The sequence below is a fragment of the Aythya marila genome, assembly GCF_965140915.1.
Source record: "Aythya marila genome assembly, chromosome: 19".
NCBI lineage: Eukaryota > Metazoa > Chordata > Aves > Anseriformes > Anatidae > Aythya > Aythya marila.
This window is the reverse complement of record NC_139060.1, coordinates 1,315,247-1,338,103: the sequence shown is the minus strand read 5'-3', so window position 1 is coordinate 1,338,103 and position 22,857 is coordinate 1,315,247. Positions and strand designations below refer to the sequence as shown.

The 22,857-nt window shown below is 48.2% G+C and overlaps 1 protein-coding gene across 2 annotated transcripts in view; it reads left to right on the top strand.

The window, feature by feature from the left end:
• ZNF618 (zinc finger protein 618) overlaps positions 1–22,857 on the top strand; it is a 179,212-nt gene that overhangs the window by 13,312 nt on the left and 143,043 nt on the right. The gene's annotated exons all lie outside the window — the stretch shown is intronic.

Below are 22,857 nucleotides of genomic sequence, written 5' to 3'. Positions count from 1 at the left end.
CATCCTTCGATGCTCAGTGGTGCTGGAGCTGTACCTGCCTCTTGTGGACGTGCTGTGGTCCCTACAGGTGCTCTGCCACCAGTTCGTGGCTGTGCACGCTCCTCAGCCAGCACGCCCAACTCGGCATGCCGACCTAACTTGGGCACAGATGGTAGTGCGCTGACTGCTGTTTCCTACCTGAATTTTAGAAATATCTGTAATGCTTTTCAGGGATGCAGTATGCTTATGACCTCATCAATAGAAAATGCTTTACTTAAACTGGGCATTCTCCTGCGCTTGTTGATTTTGTCAGGCTGTAGTTTAAATAGTCCTGTATGTGCCGGCATCTGTTTTCATTTTGGTTTTGTTGAAGTCCGGCTTTCCTGCAGGAGCTCCATCTCCTTTGGAGTAAGCCCTCCTTTAGCTCATGCCTTCAGACCCTCTGAAGCCACCTGGACCCATAATTGGGTCCTCAGAATTTCAGAAGAGGGCACCACATTGGTCCTGGGTTTTACTTTTTCCCAGTTTGTTTTGCTTCCAGGATCTGTTGTCTTCTGTGTCATTCATGTGCACTTTTCAGCCCCTGCTGTGAAACTAGAGCCACGTTCTGGTTTGGGGCTTGCTCTGAAGCCAGGCCCCAGCTTGCTGTGCACAGGGCCCTGCTCTCCCCTCTCATGCTGCCCCTCCAGCAAGCTCGCTGGGCTTGCCATGAGAGACTGGGGAGAATTAAAATAAGGGAAAAAAAGGAATAATAAAAGGAAGAGATGACAGTTATCCTCGAGTTAGAAGTTATCAAGCGCAGAAAATTGATAAAGGAAGTTAAAAACACAAGGGAAAAAATCTGTGACTGTCACTGCAAAGAACAGTAAGAAAGTATTTATATTAGGAACAAAAGAAATTCTAATAATGGTTTGTGTAGACTTATCACGACTGCGGAGAGGTAAAACGCATAATAAAGCAGAAAAACTAGACATGTTTAATAAATATTGCTGTTCCCTATTTGTAAAGAAGAGGTGTGAGGTATTCATAGTCCATGTGCAGAAGAGGTCTGCCATTGTTAACAGGGAGGGTGTTGAGCAGAGGCTGGGAAGTGGAAGAAGCATTTTCCAGCCGGCACGTACAGATGGTGCTCATGGGGGAGTCCTACAGGGGATGGATGGCTGCTGGGTTTCTTTATTTTATTTTTTCCTTTTTCACTTTTGGGCATTTTGAGAACATTCCAGAAAAATTGGCAGATGCTGTTGCTGTACCACCTTAACCCAACATCAGTCTGGGGATGATGGAGCAAAGGAGCACATGAGGGAAGTGTTGGGAAAGAAGCAATGGGAATAGCAAACCACTTGAGCTCGTTCTTTGGCAGAAATGGTGGGGGGACATGTCGTGTGCTGAGCTGGCGAAGTGTTTTGGTGTTGGGCAGCATTTGGCTCCATCAGCTGCTTGTGGCATCACGCTCATGTGAAGCTGGTGCCCCGATGGCGCGGTGCTGCCTGCCCTGTGGGTCTGGAGCTAGAGGCACACTAGGGCCAATCTGAGGAGCTTTGGTGCGGTCAGTTGTAGGATTTGTGCACTGGGAGATACGATCTCGAGGGGGTGCCTTAGGAATGGGGAAAATAGAGAAGGAACAGAGATCCCAAAGCAAGCTTTAGGGTGGGAAAGGGACAATTGCTGCAGCAGAGGCAATGACACCACATCTGTGGGAAAGGGGTAATGCAAACCACGGGTGTGCAGAGCAAGGGAGCTATGTGAAAACCACTATTCTGTCTTTTCCTTTTGCTTGTGTGTTAATGCAATATCCCTATTTTCAGTTCTCATTTTTTTTTTAAGAGATGTTGAAAAGTTGGAGAAGACACAGACTGTGTGGCTGGAGTGAAGCAATTCAGGGAGCCAAGGAAATAGTCGTTGGTATTTGTTCTGAAATGTTTTGGGACGTGCACAGTATTTTGGGAAATTCTCTCTGGCAATAAGATTTAAAAAAAATAAATCACTTGTTGATTTTTATCTTTGTAGAGCCAGTTCTCCATGGATTTTAAAAATAAATAAATAAAAAATAAAAGGCAGGTACCAAAGAGCTCTTCATTTTAGCAGACCATGAAGCAAGGAACAATACCTGGAAGCTGAATACAAACATTCAAATGACAAAATGAAGACGCAAAAATATTTTTAAGAGTAGGAGGTGGAAATTTTGAACAGCAGGGGAGATCAGCCATTAGAGCAAACTACCAAGGGAAAATGTGGACGCTGCATATCTTGATGCTTTTGCTTATTCTCTGCATCTATGGAATATGTGTTTCAGAGTTTTCTGGCAGAGCTTAGCAGTTAGGCAGGGGAGAATTGCTGTTATGTTATAAAGAATGGCTATTCTGTGGTTTAAACAAAGGATCTCGCTCTCTGTCTCTCTCTTTTGGTGTCCTGTTTCCCAGTGTCCAGCAGCAGATGGTTGGGGAAGGATTATAAGGAACAGAGAAAATATTGAGTGAGCCTTTAATATACTCTCACTTCTGTCGAATAATGGTGTAGGGACTTACCAAGCCAGAGCCTTAGTCTGAACCCCTGTCATTAGTGAGATGAACTCAATTGCCATTCCCTGCTCACATTCACCATGGCGCTTAGAAAGGCTCCTGCTCCCCAAATTGTGCTACCTACACGTGTCCTCATGTGTGGGAGTCACAGCTCGCGCAGCCTGGGCATTTCTGAGGCATTTCTGAGTCTCTCCAAACAAAAGATGGATGTTTATTCCCACTCTGCTGCCGTGACCTGTTTTTCCCAGCTGGAATTATTAGTGAAATGCAGCATGGATTTGTAGTTTGCTTAGGTGAACCCCAAATTACACCTACATCCAAACCCTGCAGGATGCACCAAAGCTTCCTGGTAGTTTTGCTGGGCCGGTGTCAGACCATGGCACGTGCATACACACAGGCACCCCCCAGCGTAAGCCAGTGCACGAAGCCAAAGTGGTTGCAACCATTTTTCCCCCCTAGTAGAGATATAACTAATGAAATTCATTGGTAATCTCCTGTAACACTGAGCACAAAAGGCTATTTGTTTACTTTTTCAGGCAGGAAATGATAATGAATAAGGTAGTTAGGGAACACATGGGACTCAGTCATTAATAATCTGCTTAATATTCCTAATGCAAAAACGATAGGCAGAGCAGTGGAGAGAAGTGTGCCTAAAGCGCTGCATAAGAATACAGATTTGCCTGAGAGCGCCTCGTGGACTGGAGGAGACTTCGTTCCCTCGTCCAGATAGGAGGGAAATGTATGGCAGAAGAAATGGGAGGTATTTACAAACTGTTGTAGAGATCAGAGAGGAAATTTCCCCTGGTTAACTCTGAAATCAGGCAAAAAGCAGCAACTGTGCTGAGGTGGCTAAGTGAAGATGTAAACAGTATTAGAAGCAGTAAGCAGTAGGCTTTTAAAGAGTATAAACAGTCTGGTAAGGATGAGGATAGGAAGATCTATTAAAATAAGCAGAAGGCAGTTAAAAGGATAATTAGGAAGGCGAAAAGAAATAGAGAAGATTTAATTGCTAAGAATATTTTGACTTCAAAGGGTTCCTTAGATATGTTCAGAGCAGAGACGGAAGCTAGCAGAGGAAACTTGTCCACTGAAGATGGTGATAGCAATTGGAGGAAGAAGATATGGGAACAGCCTATTTGCAAATGAGCTGTTTAATGCCTTTGGTAGGTGATGGGCAAACTGGGTCCAGTATTGAGGGATTTTTGAAACAGCAAGGAGGCCATGACTTGCTGCAGCTGAGCAAACCAAGCTACCAGGACGACTATGAGAAGTTCCCATGACAGTGTTCCCACATTGCCCAATTGAGGAATTTAGAAAAATATTGTTGCCAGTAGCTGGCTTCATGGACGGGATCTACGTGACTGCTAATCACAAAGGGGTTGTTTTCTTTCAGGTGGGGTTGTTTTCTTGCAGTTGTTTGTCTGAGTGCTTTTGACCATTAATCTTGTGTGAGACACTATCCACCCCTGTTAAGTTTGCTATAAAAGTCAGGCTATTCGGGTAATAAAGGGAGAGCGTGATCTGACCGTACTAGTGTATGTCATGGTTTCGGCCATTCTTCCTGCAACAGTCCAGGACCCGATTTGTGTCACGTGCTGTGAAGTCCATGATCCGAGGGAGTGGCAAAATGCTGGGGCATGCTCATTTTGTGGGGATTGTGTTTTTAAGCTAAGAGGTACGTGCAACTTGCCGCCAAGCATGGAGTCTCCTTGCAAAACAAACATAAACATACCTTGTTGCTCCACACACCTGCTGAGCAGAGAGGTGACCTTGAGCCACAGGCAATTTTGAAAGATTAGATTTTTCTTATGACCTTTACAACCATCAGAGACATATTTGTGCGCGTGTATGCATATATTTGTATGCATACTGTGTGTGTGTACATCTATTTTGCACAGAAGCACAAGGCTTGTCATCTGGGAGCAGACGTTTGTAGCAAAAATGGCAGTTTTTTGTATATATGTGTTTGGTGTGTACTCCAATTCCAAAATCCCCCCTTTCTAAGCTCAGTGGACATTTGAATAAAAAAAGGTAAGGCCACAAACAAAATGAATTCTGGCTGGAAGCTCTCAAGTTTTGCGCATAAAAATCCGGAGACAAATTATGCGGTAACTCTGTAAGGTCACTAGTTTTTCTTTTTTACAGTCTACAGAAGGGGCTTGGAAGCTTTGATCAAAGTTGCTTTTTCTCAGCAAGCCGCCCTTGCAGTAGAGCTGGAGTGTTACAAACTCCTTTGTGTGTGTAATTAAAAGCTGACATCTATCTTGATATCATGCTGGCAGTTAATGTTTCGTTTAGGAAAATGGGTTGACTTGAACATGCTGGGAGAGTTGGTGATTCTTCTGCTTGCTGGAGCAGGAGCAGACGGATCTGAGGGCTCCTCTTTGCCTGCCCTGGTGAGTGGGTGTAATGGCTTGCTCTGATTTAGAGAGCAGGATTAGCAGTTCCAGAAGATCTCGTTATATTTTGTCATATGTGTTTATTAGGATGGAGTCCATGTGGTGTTGTGCTAGGTAAGTTGTCACAGCCTGTCTCAGTGAAGCTGTCTCAGCGATGGGCGCCTCCTGTTGGGTCTGTCCCTGCCGCCGGCTGCTCGAAGACATTTCTGGTGGATCTGCGGAGTCCAGGATTTGAATTCCTGCTTTTCACCCAGCTGCCACTATAATCTGAATTTCAACAAATCTGGGAGGAAACGAGCAATATTTCAAGCGGCTGCAGTGCGCAGCTCTTCAGTTATATTCCTGGGGTGCTGTGGTTACATGGGCAATGCCTCACCAATAGACCGAGTTTCCATGTCAGCGCGCGTCGGGTGGTTGGGCGTCACATCTTGACTGGAGGGCGGAATTTTTCTTGTCGGGAATGTGACCAAATCCATTGTTCGTGCATTATGGCTTGTCCCTTAAAACATTACAACATTTACGCAGAGTGTTTCAGACTCGCAGCATTGCCTGTGTGTGTTTAGCCAGCTCCATCTGCTTGAATGAGGTGTCCAGCTGTGCGCGGCATTGCTGCTGCTCTCTGCACAAGCTACGCTCCTTGTCCTTGTCCTGGAGAAGCCCTTGTGCCTGCCAGTCGCTGTTCCCTTGCACAACCTTCCTTCCTTTTCAGGCACTGGAGCAAGTTCCTTCCGTGGCATGAGGGAGCTGGTGGGCTGGGGGAGCGGCGGTGGCTCCCTGAATTCGCACCTCAGGGCTCGGGTGTAACCAGCAGATAAATAGCTGGCCCATTTCGGGAGGGCAGTTTCTTTAGCAGGATGGTGTTCTTTAAGCTGATACAATTTTAATGGAGTGGGGAAATGTCCTAAATATCAAATGCTTAAGTTTTCAGATAGGATTTGAGAGGTTTCCTCTTGAACGTTATTAGTCCAGATAAGAAGTTACAGTCCTGTGAGTAAAAGAGCTCCTCATACAGAGAAAGAGCTTAGCATTGATACTTGGCAAGTTCCAACAGGCCCAGAGTGGATGTTTTTCATGTGCCCACACTGTTTTAATAATAAACCTTTTTATTTTCACCTGCATTAAGTGCTAATGAGACCAGGGTGTTATTTGGGCTGAATGGGAAATAAAGCAAGACAAGAGCACACCACATCTGTCATCATGCTCTGCTTCCCTCCTTTCCTCAAATCTGATACCCTTCAACATTGTTTCATTCAACCAAATTACGATCAGAGGAAAATAGTAATTTAATTCAAGGGGAGAAAAGTTAAATTAAAGTCAAAAACCAATATATGGAAGAAATTTGTGCAGAAGAAATGTATATCTTCAGGAAAAGCTTTAGTAATTCAGCAGATGTTATCAGCAGCAAAGGAGGATGTGTGTTGTAGTGGAGAAGAAAAGAAGGACTACAGAGTCCTGGAGCCGTCAGCCCAGACAAAGATGAACAGGAGAGATCCTGGACTGTCGTGGAGGGAAGGGTTCGCTAACTAGAAGTGGTTACTGCAGCAAGCCTCGCTTCTGCTGGAGCTGGCACCGTGGCTGTTTTCAAATCACAGCCGGCTTTGGAGAGGAAAGTGAACATATTGCCTGCAGCAGAGGACCTGTGCTTGTTCCAGCTTCTCCAAGTGTTTATGTGGTGCAAACACAGTATCAGCAACTTGCCTGGGTGGTGGATGAGAGGACCTTGCAAGTAGTGAGCAGATCTTAAGAGGACATGCAAGTAACTGACCTCGAGTCCCTGTATCTTATGTAGATTGTTAGACCAAGGTTTGCCTAGTAGTAAAATCAGAAATACATGCAGTCTGTATAATGAAAACTTGACATTTTGGCAGACCTGGTCTTGAGTTCCTTGTTTGTCCTGCATCAATCCCAGTAGCTAGCCAGCTTGCTGTCTTCCCCCCCAGAACTGACTGCTGCAGCCAGCGGGCACTGGCTGTCAGCTGCTCTCTGGGAGCAGAAGGAGCAAGCAGGAGGTAATGGTTTCCACCTGATGCAGAGGCTTAGGTTGGAACAAGAGCAAACCAGAAGATGTGCCTCTGTTATAGCAGCGCAGTCATTAAGCAGTGGGATGAAGTGGCAGAGCTTGTTGAGTAGGTTTGCTTGGATGTGCCAGACTCTGCTTCCTTCTTGTCAACGGCCCATGTTCACTACGTGGAAAGAGAAAAATGTGAACAAAACCTAGAGGAAGTTTCAGATGCTGTGACCTGCCTTTGTTCTTCCTTATGGAAGATAATTGAGAGAGGAGGCTTGAAAACGAGATTATGTCTGTTGTCAAGACTGAGCGAGCTTCTTTCCTTGTTTCCCAAGGGAGCACATCCTTGGTGTTGCGGAGCCCGAAATGTGCCGTGAAGGGGCACCTTCTGCATGCCATCAGTTGGATGGGGAAGGTCTCATCAAGCATATCAGGATGCTTCTCCTGATAATAGCAGCAGCAGGGGACTTTGAGGCTGTTCTTACTAAGGTGCAGTGTGGTTGGGAGGTTCTATTCCTGTTCACAGACAGAAGAGCCCAAGGAAGTCAGTGTGGTTCAGCGAGACACGAAAGCTGTGTGCCTTGGAGCAGCCCAGACCCATCCCTGTGGCACCATGGCCATGGGCTGGGACCAGGATCAGGGCCCTTTTGCAGGACCAGTGGGGAAAGAATGTTTCTGTGGGGTAAATTTGTTGTAAGCACCTTTCTCAAACTGTGCACAGACTCAGATCTGAGGTTGTTCTAATAAAACCCAGATCACACCCAAAGCTACTGGTCCCAGTCTATGCGGTGAGATCCCACCAGCGTGTTCAGACAGGATGGATTTCCATGAATTTGAAGGATCTTTGCTGCCTAAATGTCTGCAGTTGCTGCCTGTGACAATACCAATGGGTGGAGACTTGCTATACAGTCTGGGTGGTGGCTCAGCATTGGAAGTTGAGACAGTGACAAGAAACTAAGGAGGAAGTAGGAGATCTTGGGTCGAAGAACAAAGGTGATGCCACAGTGGGAGACCTGGTAGGACAAGCACCGCAGTGCTGTGGAGTGAGGGGTCTCAGGGCTGGCACAGGTAGGAGAAAAGAGAACATTCTTGGAGGAGGTGGGAGAAAACCAGGGGTGAGATGGTTTGCAATGATAAATGATGATAAAATTAATATTTTGGGGTTCAGAAGTGTTGATGGAAGTCACTGATTTGACTGTCATTCAAAGGAAATGCAAAAATAAAATCTCTCCACAGTGCTGACACCTCTTCTCTCTCCCCACACACACTGTGGTGAGGAACATCCCTTCCATCAGCCCAAATGCAAATGAAGGGGAAAGGAAGGAGATGACTTGAAAGAGTCTCTTAAGTGCAGTGCCTTTGAGATCGTGACATTGGTGCGAGTGTCTGAAGCAACATCACTTTGGGATGCAGGAAGCCACGCTGGGATGTCCAGGCGCATCCCTGGAGCTCGGTTTCTGCAGAGGACAGGTAGTGGTGGAGTGTTCGGCCTAGAGGATTGGAGTCACCATGGGTGAGACCAAGGTGCCACAGAAGGTGCTCTCTGGAAATTGCTCCAGGTGTTCTCTGTTCTGTTCTTGATGCATCTTCCAACAGTCCTTTGCCTCAAAGACATTTCACTTGAGGGCTTGCTGGTTTTGATCCTTCCCTGTTACTGGATTTGTAGTGAAATGTTACTTCTGAAAATAAGATGTTCTGTTTCTAGAGATTAATCTTTTTCCTTTTTCTTCAGCTGTTCTTCCATGAAAGGATTGCTGGTAGCCTGTAAAGGCTGGATAATGTAGTTTTCAGTAAAATTTTAATTTCAGCGAGCTTTCAGTAATTGACCTGTTTGCATCAACCATTGCAAAAGCAAGTGCAAGACTAACTGTGCTGTGCCACATATTTTTGCACAGTTGTGTTAGCGATTCCCGGCCTCCTGCGAACAGCTGGTGCATCCTCTGGAGATCCTCCTGCCATACTCCTGGCTCCGCGCTTGTGTCTTTTGGCATCAGGCGGCAGGACCGTGGCTTTGGCCGGTGCTCCAGCCTCGCTCCATCCTTGGCTGCTGCTGCTCGAGCGGCGTAACAACGTGGTGTCAAGCTACCTGATCCAACCCATTGAATCTCTGGCCTGGCGTACCTCTGTGGCTGCCTGCTGCGTTCACATCCAGAAGCATTCAGGATTTCCTTTAAAAATAGCTGAGAGCTAGAAGTGCACTTCTAATGAGAAATACTTTCCAAGTGCAAGTTGAAGGCAGACCAACACGTTACAGTCTCCTTGAGTTTGTCAGCAGTGTTACCGACTAACTCGAGGAGGTGTGAACTCCCTTAGCCCTCATTTGTTGGATGTTAATGACACTGCTAGTCATCCCGTGGGGAGGACGAGTGGGTGGCAGCAGAGCCTGCAAGCTGGGGTAGGGAGCCCAGCCAGGAGCTCACTGTTGGCAGAAGATGGAGGTGCTGGTCCTGTGCCTCCTGTCCATGTTCTGCTGCTGCTTCACTCATGGGCTAGTGTTTGTTGGAGCCTTCTGTGCATTGATTTATCTCCCCAACCGTGGAAAAGAACATAAAAACCTGTGAAGGCTAGGAAGAGGCAGGGCTTTCTGCCAGCTTGGTGACTAAGCTGGCTTACGGAGGGGAGCAGTGAGGGGGGAGGCAGAGGAAGGGTGGGAGGAGGAAGGCACCCTCTCTGTACTGTGAGACCAGTTTGGTCACGCAGGAGCCCTCCTCCCACGTGGTGCGAGGGGCTGAGGATTGTGGCAGGTGAAAGGGAGAGGACCAAAGTTCAGATGGGAAAGGAGACCTTTCCTTTTGACAGCATGGCCAGAAGTAGGACTGTGGCTCGTGTGGGTGTGCTTGACCCTTCCTTAACTCATTTCGTGGCGTTGCTGTGACCGGGCAGGGAAGTCACTGCAGCATCACTCAGCAGAAGCTGTACTCTTGCATCTTATCTGCCACTTTGCAGGCAGGCTCTGCTGTCCTTTGGCTCGTGTCTCTCTAGGTGTGATACTGCTGGTGCCTGCTGCGGTTTGGGGACACTGCCCTGCCTGCCACTGTCCCACCCACTGCTGGCTTTGGCCGCAGTGCAGAGCAAAGGGCTTACCACCCTTCCCACCACGTGCTTTGTCACAGCACGTTTTCAGAATCTGGAGTCATAATCCCTCTGTGGTTCCAGCAGCAGGTGTCTGACACCTTTTTTGGCCTGATTTGGCAGCGGTGGCTGTTCAGCTTGCACTAGCTCAGCTGCTCAGCGTGCTGGCTGGGGTCAGGTCTCGTGGAGCTGAGCACCACACAGTCCCGTGGTTTTATAGTGCCAAATGGTTGAAGAATAAACTGCTCACAGGGAGTGCCTGAGCTGTGCAGGAGCAGGACCTGTGTTCAGAGCCCTGGAAAAGTGCCACGTCCCCTGGGCTGCGATGCCACCCTGCCATACCCAGCCTAGTGCTGGACTTGGGCCAGACCCCGTGCAAGTTCCCATTGCAGCACAGGGTCCTGTGGCAAACACACCGCCAAGCCACACGTTCACCTTGCTGTTCGGCCTCCGCCAGGTTTGTACCGCAGCAGCTGTACCCCGTACCTGCAGGCTCCACCGCGGTTCTGCCAGCGGTGCTGTGCAGGCAGCTGGCTGGAACTGCAGGAACCATTGGAACAGTTGTTTCCCAAAAAGTTGGCAGATCCTACTCTTAGGCTATGTAAAAGTCAAATGAAGAGCTTTGTTTTAGTACGTGCTATGTGAAAGCTTTTGTGTCTCAGCTTCTTCCTGTTCTCTGCAGTCAGCGGTGCCAAGTCTCACCCTGAGCTTTGGAGCCCCAGGGCAGTCCTAGCAGACTCCAGAAGACACGTGGAAACTTTCACACTCACTGTTTCCAATCCTTGAACTTTGCAGCCCTGCTGTACCCTCTGGACATTGGCTTTGAGCAGTTGCCCTCTCGTCAGCAGCAGTTCTGAGATGGTTTTCTGAAATGTGCCCGGCCCATGGGGTTCACCACTGAGTCATTGGGAAGAGAGATCTGGGACAAGAGTGGTGGAGCATCTCCCACCTCTGATAGGCTGTCACCTGCTAATTCAGAGCCCTTCGTGGTCCTCTGGTCTGCTCAGTCCTCTCCTGAAGGACTGGGAATGGAGGTGCATTCTGGGCAGCTCCAGCTCATACTATTTCTTCCAGAGTTTGTAACAATTTCCCAAGCTGTTGCTCACCAGGCTGCATAAAAAGCTGGTAACAGGAACTGTGATGAAAGCCGCCTTCTGCTCCCGACTTCAGAGGAGGCCATTGTGCTGCAGCATGCTTATGCCACCATACCTCAGGAAAAAAGGTAAAATCCTTGAATCGGGGAAATCTGTCAGTTTTCCACGTGCAATCAAATCTCAAGCCACTGTTCTCTGTGCAAGACCTCTTTACTGGGAGAGTATCAATGGAGGCCAGCATCTAATTTCACCCGGGATCAAGCTCATTTCTGAGCAACCTCTGCTCTGTTTGTTGGTGTGACAGGGGATGGATGTGAGTGAACCAGCCTTTTCTGCTGCTGTGAGGATTTATTACGATGTTTTACTTACCCTGGCTTGCAGCGTCGATACGTGCCTTGCTGTTACCCCATAATTCCTGCTGTGCCGTTGGGATGGTGACTGCTGGTTCCTGACGGAGGTTTGGCATTAGCCTCCAGTAAGGGCCTTCTGCCTCCTGAAGTTGGAAATGAGGTGCACTCTGCTTTTATATTACAAGTTTCCACCGCCCCCTCCCCCCCAGAATGCTGGTGGCCAGAGCTACATGTGGCTACCCTAAGTATACTGCACCTTAATTAATCGTGGCTGATGGTTTATTGAGACACTTTGCACTGCTTAAATTTCCATTAAGGGCAGCTGCAGGAAGCACAGACTTTGCTGCTGTTTCTCCTTAGCACTCTCCTGGTCCACCACATTCAACTTCAGGTTTTACAGAAATTGTCTAATAGGGTTACCCTGTTAGTGGGATTATTTTGATCTAAACTGATAAATGTGAAAATAGGTATTACTGGGAAAAAGAGCTGCTATGTCAGAATTCATCTTCTTGAGAAGTTAAAGGACCTATTTGAGTAACACGCTTAAGAAGACATATTTCATCCTTGTGTATCTTGTTCCCCCAAGAAACAAATATTTTGAACTTATGCCCAAGGCACCGTCACCGCATCCTCTCCCTGTCTCTGCACTGGTCCCAACAGAAATCTTGGCACTGCAGCCGGCAGTGTCGAAGTGATGAAGTAGTGAAACTCGATGGATTTCCGTTCCTGAGGTCAAGCAGTGCATAATTCATCCCCCGTTTCCTCTCCCTCCAATTCAAAAGACATTCCCCAGCGGGCTGCCATGGGACCGGGTGGCACCAAGCACTGCGCCTCTGCAGGGAGGGATGCCTGCGCTTTGGGGCTGCATGTGGGCTGTGTACTGAGGTGTTTCTGTTTGAAAACCTGGGGTTTGGGCTGCTATGCAATAGTAGTCGATTTGTTTTAAGATGAGCTTTGTAAGGAGGAGGTTGTTGACAGCTGATGGTGTTGGCCAGTCCCTTCCAAAGGATGAGGCTTTGGGTCTTGCTGCATGAAGGAGGGATGGGTTATACCCCCGCTACTCTAGAGGTGGAATTAACAATAAAAAAAAACTGTGTTTGTGAAGGAAAGTTTTAAAACACTGCAATGTCTGCAGGAGTGCACAGAGGAGCGGGGCTGTGTGGGAAGGAGGAGTGGGCAGCACAGGCAGCATCCTCCCAGAGTGCCCGTGGAGCTGTGGGGTCGCCATGGCATCACTTTGAGCGCAGGTGGGTAGCATGCTGCCTGTGGTCTGTTGGCCTCGTGCCGTCCGGGATGGGCACTTGAGAGTCTCATCTCATTTTCCCTGGTTAGCTCATCTCAGCTGGAAAGTTTTTCATTCATTTTGTCACTTCTCTTATGGAAGTGGTTTCCAGCCTCTGATCATCTAGCTCTGCAATCCCTAGAGATGCAGGTCTTTGAGATGGTGGACAGATCTGCATGCTGAGCTCAAAATGAAGGTGTAGTAGAGATGTATGCATGGCACAATTATGTTTTCTGTTTGTTTTGCCTTTTTTTAACAACTCCTTACCCTCTCTTTTGCTCTTTGACCTCTAATGAGTACTGAGCTGATATTTTCTCTGCACATGTAGGACATGAAGGCCAACTGAGCTGTGTTGCGTTCAGGTCCCTTTCCTAACATAGTGCATAGGTCTGTTGCTTTTTTAGTAATTCTATTCTGACTTGTATTTCTGCTTGATTGTAACAGTTTCTGTGTGTTCTCCTGCTGGTGGTTTATTTAGGCCCCTGCATCTCCACCTGCAGAGCTGTGGGGCTCAGGTTTGCAGTTCCTGTTCCCCACCATGGTCAGCCTGTGTGGATGTGCCGTGGGGGTACCATGGCAATTTCATGTTTGCTTTCCCTTAGCAAACAGCGGTTTTGTTCTGCACAATCTGGTCTTGGCAATTACTGCTCAGTTCATGAAATTCGTTCTGAAACCTTCTTGGACGTGTTATGAAGATCTTTGCTGGTATTTCCACGTGCAAATGTGATTAATTGTATGTGGGGGTGAGGGGACAGGTGACAAACAAGCCATGTGACAAACAAGCATAAATCCCACAGGGGCACTCGATGGGGAGGTAGCGAGGCTGGGTGGTTATGCCAAGGAGAGGTTTGGCTTTCACACGTGGAAGATGGCTGGGCCTTTGCAAAGGGAAGCTATTTGCACCTTTTAATGCAGCAATTAGAAATACCTTTAGGGGGTTAGAGTCTGTAGCATGAATGTGGTTTCCATCAATAGCGGCGGTGTTGTGGAAGGTGCTGGGTGCCTGCTGGGTGCCCGGTGTCACTGCCGGCTGGCAGAGCAGCAGCCATCTGCATGTCTGGGGCGCTGCTGGCGGCTGCTTGCCCCTGCTGGGCTCAGGTGGAGGGGAGGTCTGGGGCTGGTGGAGCCCCATCGGGTCACTGAGCTCTTGGTGGCTTCTGGGCTGGTTGTGACCAGACCTTCCTGGTACCTGGCATTCGGTACATGTGGCTGCACATCCAGACAGCTGCTTCATCGGCTAACAAGCTGCTGGGGGTTTTATCTAGGATCAGGCTTCCTTGTATGGACTTATAGGGACTTCATGCAATCCCTATAGAGTAGAGGAGCACCCAGATACCTTTCCTGATGTTTGTCCCACTTGGGGCAACAAACTTGAGTTGTGGCCTTCCAAAGTGGCTGCTTTCCAGTAAACCTCAGGTTTTGGTGTGGGTTTAAAGAGGTTGATTTTGAGTGATCCCATCAGGCGATATCCACACGTATTAGCGAGATGGTGAGACTTGGTATAGACAAACAGACCATCAGGCTATTAAAAATAACATGGATTGAATTTATTAAAAATAAATGGCTCACTGAGCTCTGATTTGGCCTTTTTATCAGATGTTTCTCCTTTCTTGCTGCGTGAGGACCTGTTTCACTTGTGTGTTTTGAGGCAATGTCTCACATAGCGTAGGGGACACAGGCTGGCTTTGGCCATCATTGCTAGCTGAAGCCACTGAGGCTGCACGGGGACATCTTCCTGAAAGCCACAGTGCTGGTGAAAGAGTTCACTTCATGTACTTCATGCAAAGTCACCTAGGTTAGCATTCGCATTTGATTTCTGGTGTGAACAATCTTACTTCATTTTCTTAGAGTGGTTCTGTGTGCTACTGTGGCTACACTTGGGGTTTGACCCCAGGTTAGTGTGTGAGAGTCAACCCACTGCCCGCTGGGATGCTTGCAGGAGTTTGGGAAGGTGCTGCATGCAATGGGTGAGTAAGCAATGGGGAGAGCTCCACCTGGTCATCAAACCCAGGCTGCTGCCCTTGCTGTCCTATCCCTGGTCTCCTCTGCTGGGCAAGGGGCTGCAGGACGAGCCGCGCTGTGGCTGCGGCCTCTGTGCGGAAGGGGCTCATGGGCACTCTGATAGCCCCACTGCCTCCAAGGCTCGTCAGTGGTGGTGGTGTGTGAGGCAACCTTAACATTAAGCATTAACCAAAAGGGAGCCTTGCCCCAGCTGTGCATGCAAGGCAGCGTGAGGCTATTCCTCTTTTCTTGGAAGGGCGGAAGCTGGTGCCCGCTGCTGGCACATGGCGGCCCTCGGGCTGCTTTGCAGTTGTGGTCGCAGTTGGGATGTGTCTCACTGCGTCTTTGCTAATCTGCCTCTGCCCTCCTGTAGTGGGCAAAGAGGCTCCCTGCTCTCAGACATCCTCTGGCAAGGGAGTCCGCGCAGGGGGGACAGCCCTCACTGGAGACATTTGGGTCTCCGGACCTCTGGCGCCAGTGCGGGTGAGGGGATGCTGCAGCAGGGGGCCATCCTCAGTCAGCCCTGGTTGCGCCCGTGCTTTACAATGCACCCTTCACGGCTGTGCTTCTCTTATCTCCTTGCCCAGAAGGATCCTTAATTTGATGAGGAACCAGTTCATTACGGGCTGCCCTGTGCTGAGTGGGTAGGGATGCAGGCAGGGAGAGGAGGCGTGGGGCTCAGTGCGCCTGCTGTCCACACAGGCAGGGTTGAGAGTTTGGATTTTTCTGGACTACGCTGTAAGTGCTTTAAAATAGTTCTTGAAGTTTTCTTTAACTTGAAAGCGTTTAGGAAGTGATTTTGAATCCATTTGGTTGATTCACTGTTATTCCTACAGTAGGATGCAGAGCAGTGATTCTGTAATTAATTTAATTACATGCTTATTCAATCTTTCCTAAACTAGTAAAATTTCAGAATGGTTTTGAATTCAATGAAATGTGATTTTCAGGGACAGGAGGAAGGGAAGGCAGGGAAATTTCAAGCCATCTGATACTTTCTCCTTGCCTTCATGCACCAGCCCTCCCTCGCCCCCCCACCAGCCCACAGTGCCCATTGCCTCTGCCCCTCCCTACGCTGCCCCAGCCCTGCCAGACACTTGCCTAATTCTTGCCCAATTCTTGCCTCTCGGGGCATCCCTTGTAGAGCTCCCTTCCCCTGCTGGGCAAAGGGGAGGATTTTAAAGGAGTTTCACTGATCAGCATAAAAAGCCTTTTCTTCCTCCTTCTCCCCCACCTCTTCCCGATTTGCTGTTACCTAAGAGTTCATTTCTCTCGCTGCTTTTACTGCATTCGGATTTGGCCAAAACAAGATATTATGTAATTGGGCTAATGAGTTCCAACCCGTTCTCCATCTTCCCATTGCGGCACAGCAAGCAGCTCATCTCTACCCAGTTCACTTCTTTCCCATTTTCGGTTATTAATTTAAAAATATCATTTCCAAATCTGCCTCTCTTTGTCAGTAAGTCTGTTCTTTTTTTTTTTTTTTTTTTTTTTAACTTCGCAGAAGGCCTTGAATGAGTAACCAAATATCTCCTGGGCTCTGGAATTTAACAGTCTTTGCCCTTTGTTCGGCTGGGTCAATGCATGAATTCACAAGTTACTGGATTAAAAAGGAGAAAAATACAGATGTCTGATTGTGATTTGATTTGTATGTTTTTTCAGAAGAAATTAAATACAAAGAGGAACTAATATTATTTAGCATTATTTAGCAGTTTAAAATGTAGTAGTTTTTTTTTTAAATCGAGTTGTTGCAAAGGCCAGTTTTTAATGTGGTATTAAGCATCAAGTTCTTCTAAAGGGAAAGTAGTAAAATCCAACTTTTTGTATTTAAGAAGTTAGAAAATTTAAATCTTCTTACTGCGTAAACATGGGTAGGCTGGAAAACGGCTTGATGGGCAGGGCTTACAGCTGGAGCATAAAATCACCACAACACCAAGATGGTTCCCTAATTTTTGCTGCCTGAGGAGGATGATAAGGTTGGGTGTGCAGTGGGAGCCACTGGTGTCAGAAGGCCCCGAGTGTGAGGCTGCACTGCGACAGCCAGAGCAACGTGAACAGACCTCCATTCAAGTTTTTATGAGAGTGTCTTTATAAAAAAAATTAAAAAGAAATAATGCAGTTGTGGCTGGTGTGAATTGTGTGAATTGGTCGGTGTTGGACAAGTTGGTTTTGGCCAAACTCTCAGCCGGGAGCCAGGATGGTTCCTGGTGGGATGTGCTCTGTGCTGGGGACGGGTAGGAGCACAGGGTCAGGATTGCTGCTGCCCTGTGCAGGCGTCAGGGTGGTGTGGGGCACCTGCTGACAAAGAGCTGCCCAGGTAGAAATTTATTGGTAGGGACTGACAGAGCTTCAGGGTTTTTGTAGGGATCCTGTGGTTGCATGAGGTGAGCTTGTAGTGCTGTACCTCTTCAAAAATGACTTTTTGTATATATATAGAAATAACAGGACTCGTACAGCTCACCTTCTTTGAAATCAGTCATTTGGTTTGATATTTTTGGAATGGAGCACTTTGACTTTGCTTTTCTTCTTACTCATGCATGGCAGCACGAGGAGGCTGAGCCTTGTGCTTGGCCTTTGGGATTGCTGTCGGACCTCCAGCAGCATCTTCGGAGGGCTTCATGCGGGGTGGTATTTTCCATGTGTGTTTGTGGCAGACCCCTCCTGCCCTCCTCCCCTGGCCTTTGAGTCAGCTCTGAACCATGCCCTGTTCTGCTCCAGCTGCGCAAAGAGATGGCTTCTGGGCAGCCAGCACCACCTTCTCCTCCTCCTCTTCTTCATCCTCATCCTCACCCATCTGCCTTTTCCAGCTCTGTCGGAGCAGCCCCAGAAGTTTTGCAGGATGCTGGTGTCCTGGTGAGCGGCAGTGGGGACTGAGGACAGTTGGGTCTGCTGTGACCCCAGATTTTAGTTTGATTTTGTTCCATGTGGTTGATGTTGGGCAGCATGTGGGAAGAAGAGACAAAAAGCCTTGGTTGTCTCAAACAGAGATGCATTTTAGCATATTAAAACTGGCGGCTGCCCCCAATTTGGGTGACTTTGGCTGTTGGCTCCCTCAGCACTGCCTTGCCTTTGAGAATTTTTTGCATTCAAAATGATGAATGTAGCTAGAGACCTTAAGTGACCTTAATTTCTCCAAATTGGATGCCTCATGCCCAATGTGACAGCCTCAGAGTTAAAATTAATATAAATTTTGTAAATCAGTAGACTGACCTTTTGGTGAACTGGAAAGAAATGTCAAATTTCTGTTTTTTCCCCCCCTGTAATCAGCAGTCTGTAATGAATGAATTATTCCTAATTTCAAGATTGTAGCTCAAAAGGGCACTCAAATGGCTGAAATCCCATAAGAAAGGCTGACCTTTTGGTTGTCTCTGATGAAAATTCAAGATTTTCCCCAAACTTCGCAGTCTGTAATAGACTGGACGAGAAGGTACTGTAGCTCAGCGGGAGCAGCTCCCCATTTCTCTTGTTATTACCTTTATGGTGGCACTGTATGGTCCCCCAAAGAGCTTTCGTAGTCTTGTAGGAGTATTAAAGGTGTAGTTGAGATTCAGTGCCAAGACTTCTTGTAGGTACAAAGCAATTGTGAAATAAACAATTCCCCTCCTACTCGATAAAGGATTGATTATTTGTCATCTGCTGCCTCGGACACAGCGACTGCATTTTCCCCGCCTGCTCCAAGTTGCTGCTGTGGGTTTTTGTTTTGCTGGGTACGTGCGGGGTGCTTGGACAGTGCGAGCTCTCCTAGCCCCAGGAAACAGGACTCTGAGGTGACGAGGAGCAGGGAACCTGTCCTCCATAACGCCTTACAAATGACCACAGATATGTTTTTGCTTGGAAACCACGGTAGAGAGTTTTGGTTTGTAAAATGAATGTGACTGATGCTAAGGTTGTGTGCTAGGAATGCAAGTGGGATTTTTGTTTTCTTTTCGGCATTAGTGGGAAACATGCATGGTGCTGGGTAAGGAGTGGTGCCTGTGTGTATGTAGGGTGGTCCTGCGTGTACCCGGTGTGCTCCGGGTTGCAGCTTTCCTGGCCCCTTGGCTCCGGGCTGCTTGTCAGGCGTTACTGGAGGGGGCAAGTACGGAATCACTCGTGCTTTGGCACTGGAGCTCCTGTTGCTCTCTCTGTAGCATGGACTTGTAGGTACAGAACCATGTTCTGCAGTAGCAAACAGCAAACTTCAATTTAGAGAGGAAATCCCATGAAACCCTCCCGTACATGCAGTGCTGGGTGAGGCGGGGCTGGGGGTGCCAGCATTGGGCTTGGTGCAGCGGCCACTCCGGCACGGTGCCTGGTCCCACAGGGGGCCCAGGCTCCCCGCTGAGCTCCGGGGAGCAGCTCGGGACCCCTGCCAGCATGGCATGGCCCCACTACATGGAGCTGCGGAGGTGGGCAGCACTGCAGGGCAGGTGGCTGCTGCAGTGCAACACCTTCCAGAAGTGGCCGTGTTTCGAAGAGGATGGTTTTAGGGGGAAGAGCCAACACTGGCATGGACTGGAGAGCTCCTTCCTTGTGTTACTGCCAGTGGCAAAGGTCACTGAAACTGAGTGAAGCAGCAAAAAAGTCCCACAAAGCTCCCTCCCCCTCCCTTGTTTTTTGTGTGTTTGTTTTAATTTCCATTATTTTAGAGGTGAAAACTGGCTGAGATCACTTTAGCTTTTCATTTTCTGGTTCTCTTCCAGCATGGTGGAAATTTTGGAGGTACATTTTTTGCTACAACGCAAAAGCAAGATAAAACTTAAGCCCAATTTTCATTTTAACTTTATTAAATCATGGAAATATTTCTAGTAGATTGCGAAATAGATTTTGCAAATGGTACTGCTTTAAAATAATAGATACCAAGTGTTAAATTATTTGGCACTCGTTTTGAAGTGTCCAAGTGCTGGGTAATAGTATGAAGCCTGTCTCCTGTCAGCCTTTTCAGCTGTTTTCTTGGATGCTTGAAATGATGAGTAGTTCAATGAAACGTTTAGCTTGGTAAAATGCTGTCACATCGGGCTTTAAAAGATAACAATTAAAAAAAAAGATCAGAAGGTTTAATGTTCCTAAGTTTGTATGCTACACTCAAGCAAACAACAGCAACAACAACAACAAAAAAAACACACACCAAGAAATCATGTTTTTGTTTTTAATTTTATTTGGAGAGTACCTCAGGTTACAGGTAAATGTGTGGGCACTGCTCAGAGCGTTGGCTTGCACTAAAGGTGCCAGCCGGCTTTTGGCAGTCTCTTGAATCCTTCTCCCATGTTCGAAGCGCAATGATTGGTAACAGCCGGGAGTGCCACAGAGCTTTTGTTTTGCCTTTTTTTTTTTTTTTTAAATTTGTTCCCTTCTTATGCTGCAAAGAAACCAACCCACGGACGATTAAGCAGCCTCTCTGTGGTGCTGCTTAAAAATCATTTTATGCTTCTGGCGATGCTCCGAGTCAGCAGGGAGGGCTCGCAGCTCGAGAGGGGTTTGCCAAGCCATGCACCAAGCAGTCGGTGTGGGGGCTCCATGCCCTCCAGGTGGCCTCTCAGGAGCCTCTCTACTTCTGCTCTGCACACGAGTAAAGTAAAGAAAAACACTTTAAATGGTTTTGGTGGGAATGCTTCAAGCTTCTTCTTTTCTTTCTGTTTTGGAGAAGCTGGCATTAGGTTTTATACTGATAAAAAAAAAAAAAAGGCAGCTACTGGCTAAATTTGTGAAAGAAATTAATGCACCCAGTTACCAGGCACAAAAGCAGTGCTTCTTGCCCATGAAGCCCCACAACTGCAGCTTGCTGGAGCATAGGAGGTAGTTCTGGAGAAGTCCCATGCGTGCTCTTCATGATTTCATGCACTTTCCTGACCCAACCATTGCTGGAGTCAGAATGGTGGCTCACATGGAGCTGTGTCCTGAGCCTGCTGCCGGCTTTCTCACATTGGCATTCTTACAGAAAAACAGTCCAGCTGTTTTTTAAAGATTTTTGCAAGGGCTTCATCCTGCACGAAACTGAGTGAGAAACAAGAGTATGCAGGAGCCAGAACAAGTCCTTTAGGGGCTTGTCCCTGTCCATGGCAGGAGGGCTAGATTTATATGATCTTTAAGATCCTTTCCAACCCAGACTGCTTTGTGACTCTGTGAGTCTCATGCCCGGTGCATGAGGATGGACAAGTCTGGAGCAAAGCCAGGACCGCTGGCATCCTGCAGGGTCGCACGCTGAAGCAGGACATCTGCCTGTGCCACATAAGCACAGTAATGATGCTGTCCTTTCTGAGGAGGGGTCATTTCTTTTAAGAAACATTAGAATAGCCAGAAAAACATTTTTCATTCAAGTGTGCTGGGAAGTGCAGCTCCTGTTGCTCTCTCTTGCCCTGTCCCCAGCACTGGAGTGAGGCGAGGAGCCCATCCCGAGCCTTCATCTGCAGCCAGGAGAGCGCAGTGGTGGCGCTGAGGCTGTGGCCACAGCCTCTCTTGGGCCCAGCAGCCTTCATTCTGGTGCAGGATGCAGTCATGAAAGTGACGATGGTCATGGCTTCAGTCCATGTACAAATTCTTTGAGTGTTGGCTAGCCAGAAGATTGTATCTTGGCAGTGTAGCCCTGCCATCTCCTGCTGGGGGGGTTCTGCCAAGCAGCTGTCAGTGGAGGTGGTCCGAGACCTCCATCTCCTGCTTACAGCTCTGTGTCAGAGCTGCCTGCTTCTGGATGAGGAGAAATGCTGTAGTCATGCACAACATTTTGGTGGAAGAGGGATGTCTGCTCCTATCCCCAGTGGGGCTGGGATGTGCTCAGAGCCGGGCAGTGCAGGGGACACGGCGTGGCTCCCCTCCTTTTACCTTCCCCCAGCTCTTACGTGCTCCAAAAGTAGGACTTTCAGACACAGGTAGCACGTCAACTTTATCTTTCAGTTCAGTATTGGATGTCACTTATTCATAGATTGAAAATTTGTGTTTCCTTTTTCCTGTGCCTCACCGGGCACTGGGAAGCACGTGTCAGGAAGCTGTTGTTACTGGCAGCTTTCAGACTGAAAGCGTTAGCTGTGCCCAGGGAAGAAGTTTTGTAGCCACCTGCACTTCTCCACCCTTGGCATGGGTTCGATGGAGAAATTCCTTCCATGCAGGACCCTCTCTGCAGGGGCATTCCCAGGTTTCACCGGGCACTGCGAGCATCTGCAGCCTGTGGCTGTGCCTGGACGCAGGATGAGCTCATGACCTGGTTCCCATCCACCAGGGCTGAATTAAGGGTAAAAAATCCTAATGGTGTAACTGGTCTTACTGGGTGGCTGGTCCAGCAGAGACAGGAATGGTTCAGATGGACCTTTGACTGTTTCCCAGTCTAGCAGCCTGGATCATCTCCTCGTAAAATGCTGAAGTTTGTTCTTTGAATCCCCAGTATCTGATGGGAAAGGGCTGTACGGCTGCACCAGGGTGTGTGTAGGCCCCCCCATGTGGCTGGCAGAAGGCTGCTGGGAGAGCAAGCCTGTTGGAGTGCTCGCACCTCCAAAATATTTGAGAAAACTGAAAAAAAAAAACAAGATTTAAAGCTGTTCATTTGGAACATAGCTTTGAACACTGAGCAGAGCAGCCTGAGGTGGGGCTGGGAGGAAGAAGCCTGCTTGGTTTGGGCCTTCCCCTGTCACCCAGCAGCTTTCTGGGCTTGCAGTTAGTGTGGTTCCGAAGTCTGTCCCATACATCAAAAGGTCTTGAGTGGTTTCTGTGTGGGGTCCAGGAAAGAACCCGCTTGATTGATACATTCTCTGTTTCTGCAGAATTTGAACTGTTGAAGCTCCCATCCAGCCGTTGTGTTACCACCCCCCCTCTGCCTGACCCCTTGAGGTGGACACAACTGTGTGAGCCCCTCAGCATCCCCCCGTGCCCGAGCGTGCCAAGAGGAGCAGCCTTCGGGCACCGGGACACCTGGAGCTCTACTTCACCCATGGGATCCCTTGGTGTATGTCCTGGGGGTGCTCAGCGCCACGGGCTGGGCTCTGCAAATGCATCGATGTCCTCTTCAGATGGTGCTGAGCTCTGCTCTGGGGCTGTCCTCTGCAAAGAGAGTGTGTCCTGGAAAGAGCATGTCTGCATGGGGTGGGCTTTTCCTCTGAGTGTTGTGAAAGGTGATGGTACTCGCACTTCGCGCTTGTGTTGTCCGCTCCAAAAATGAAAGCAAAAAGGATAAAATCACATTATCTGGT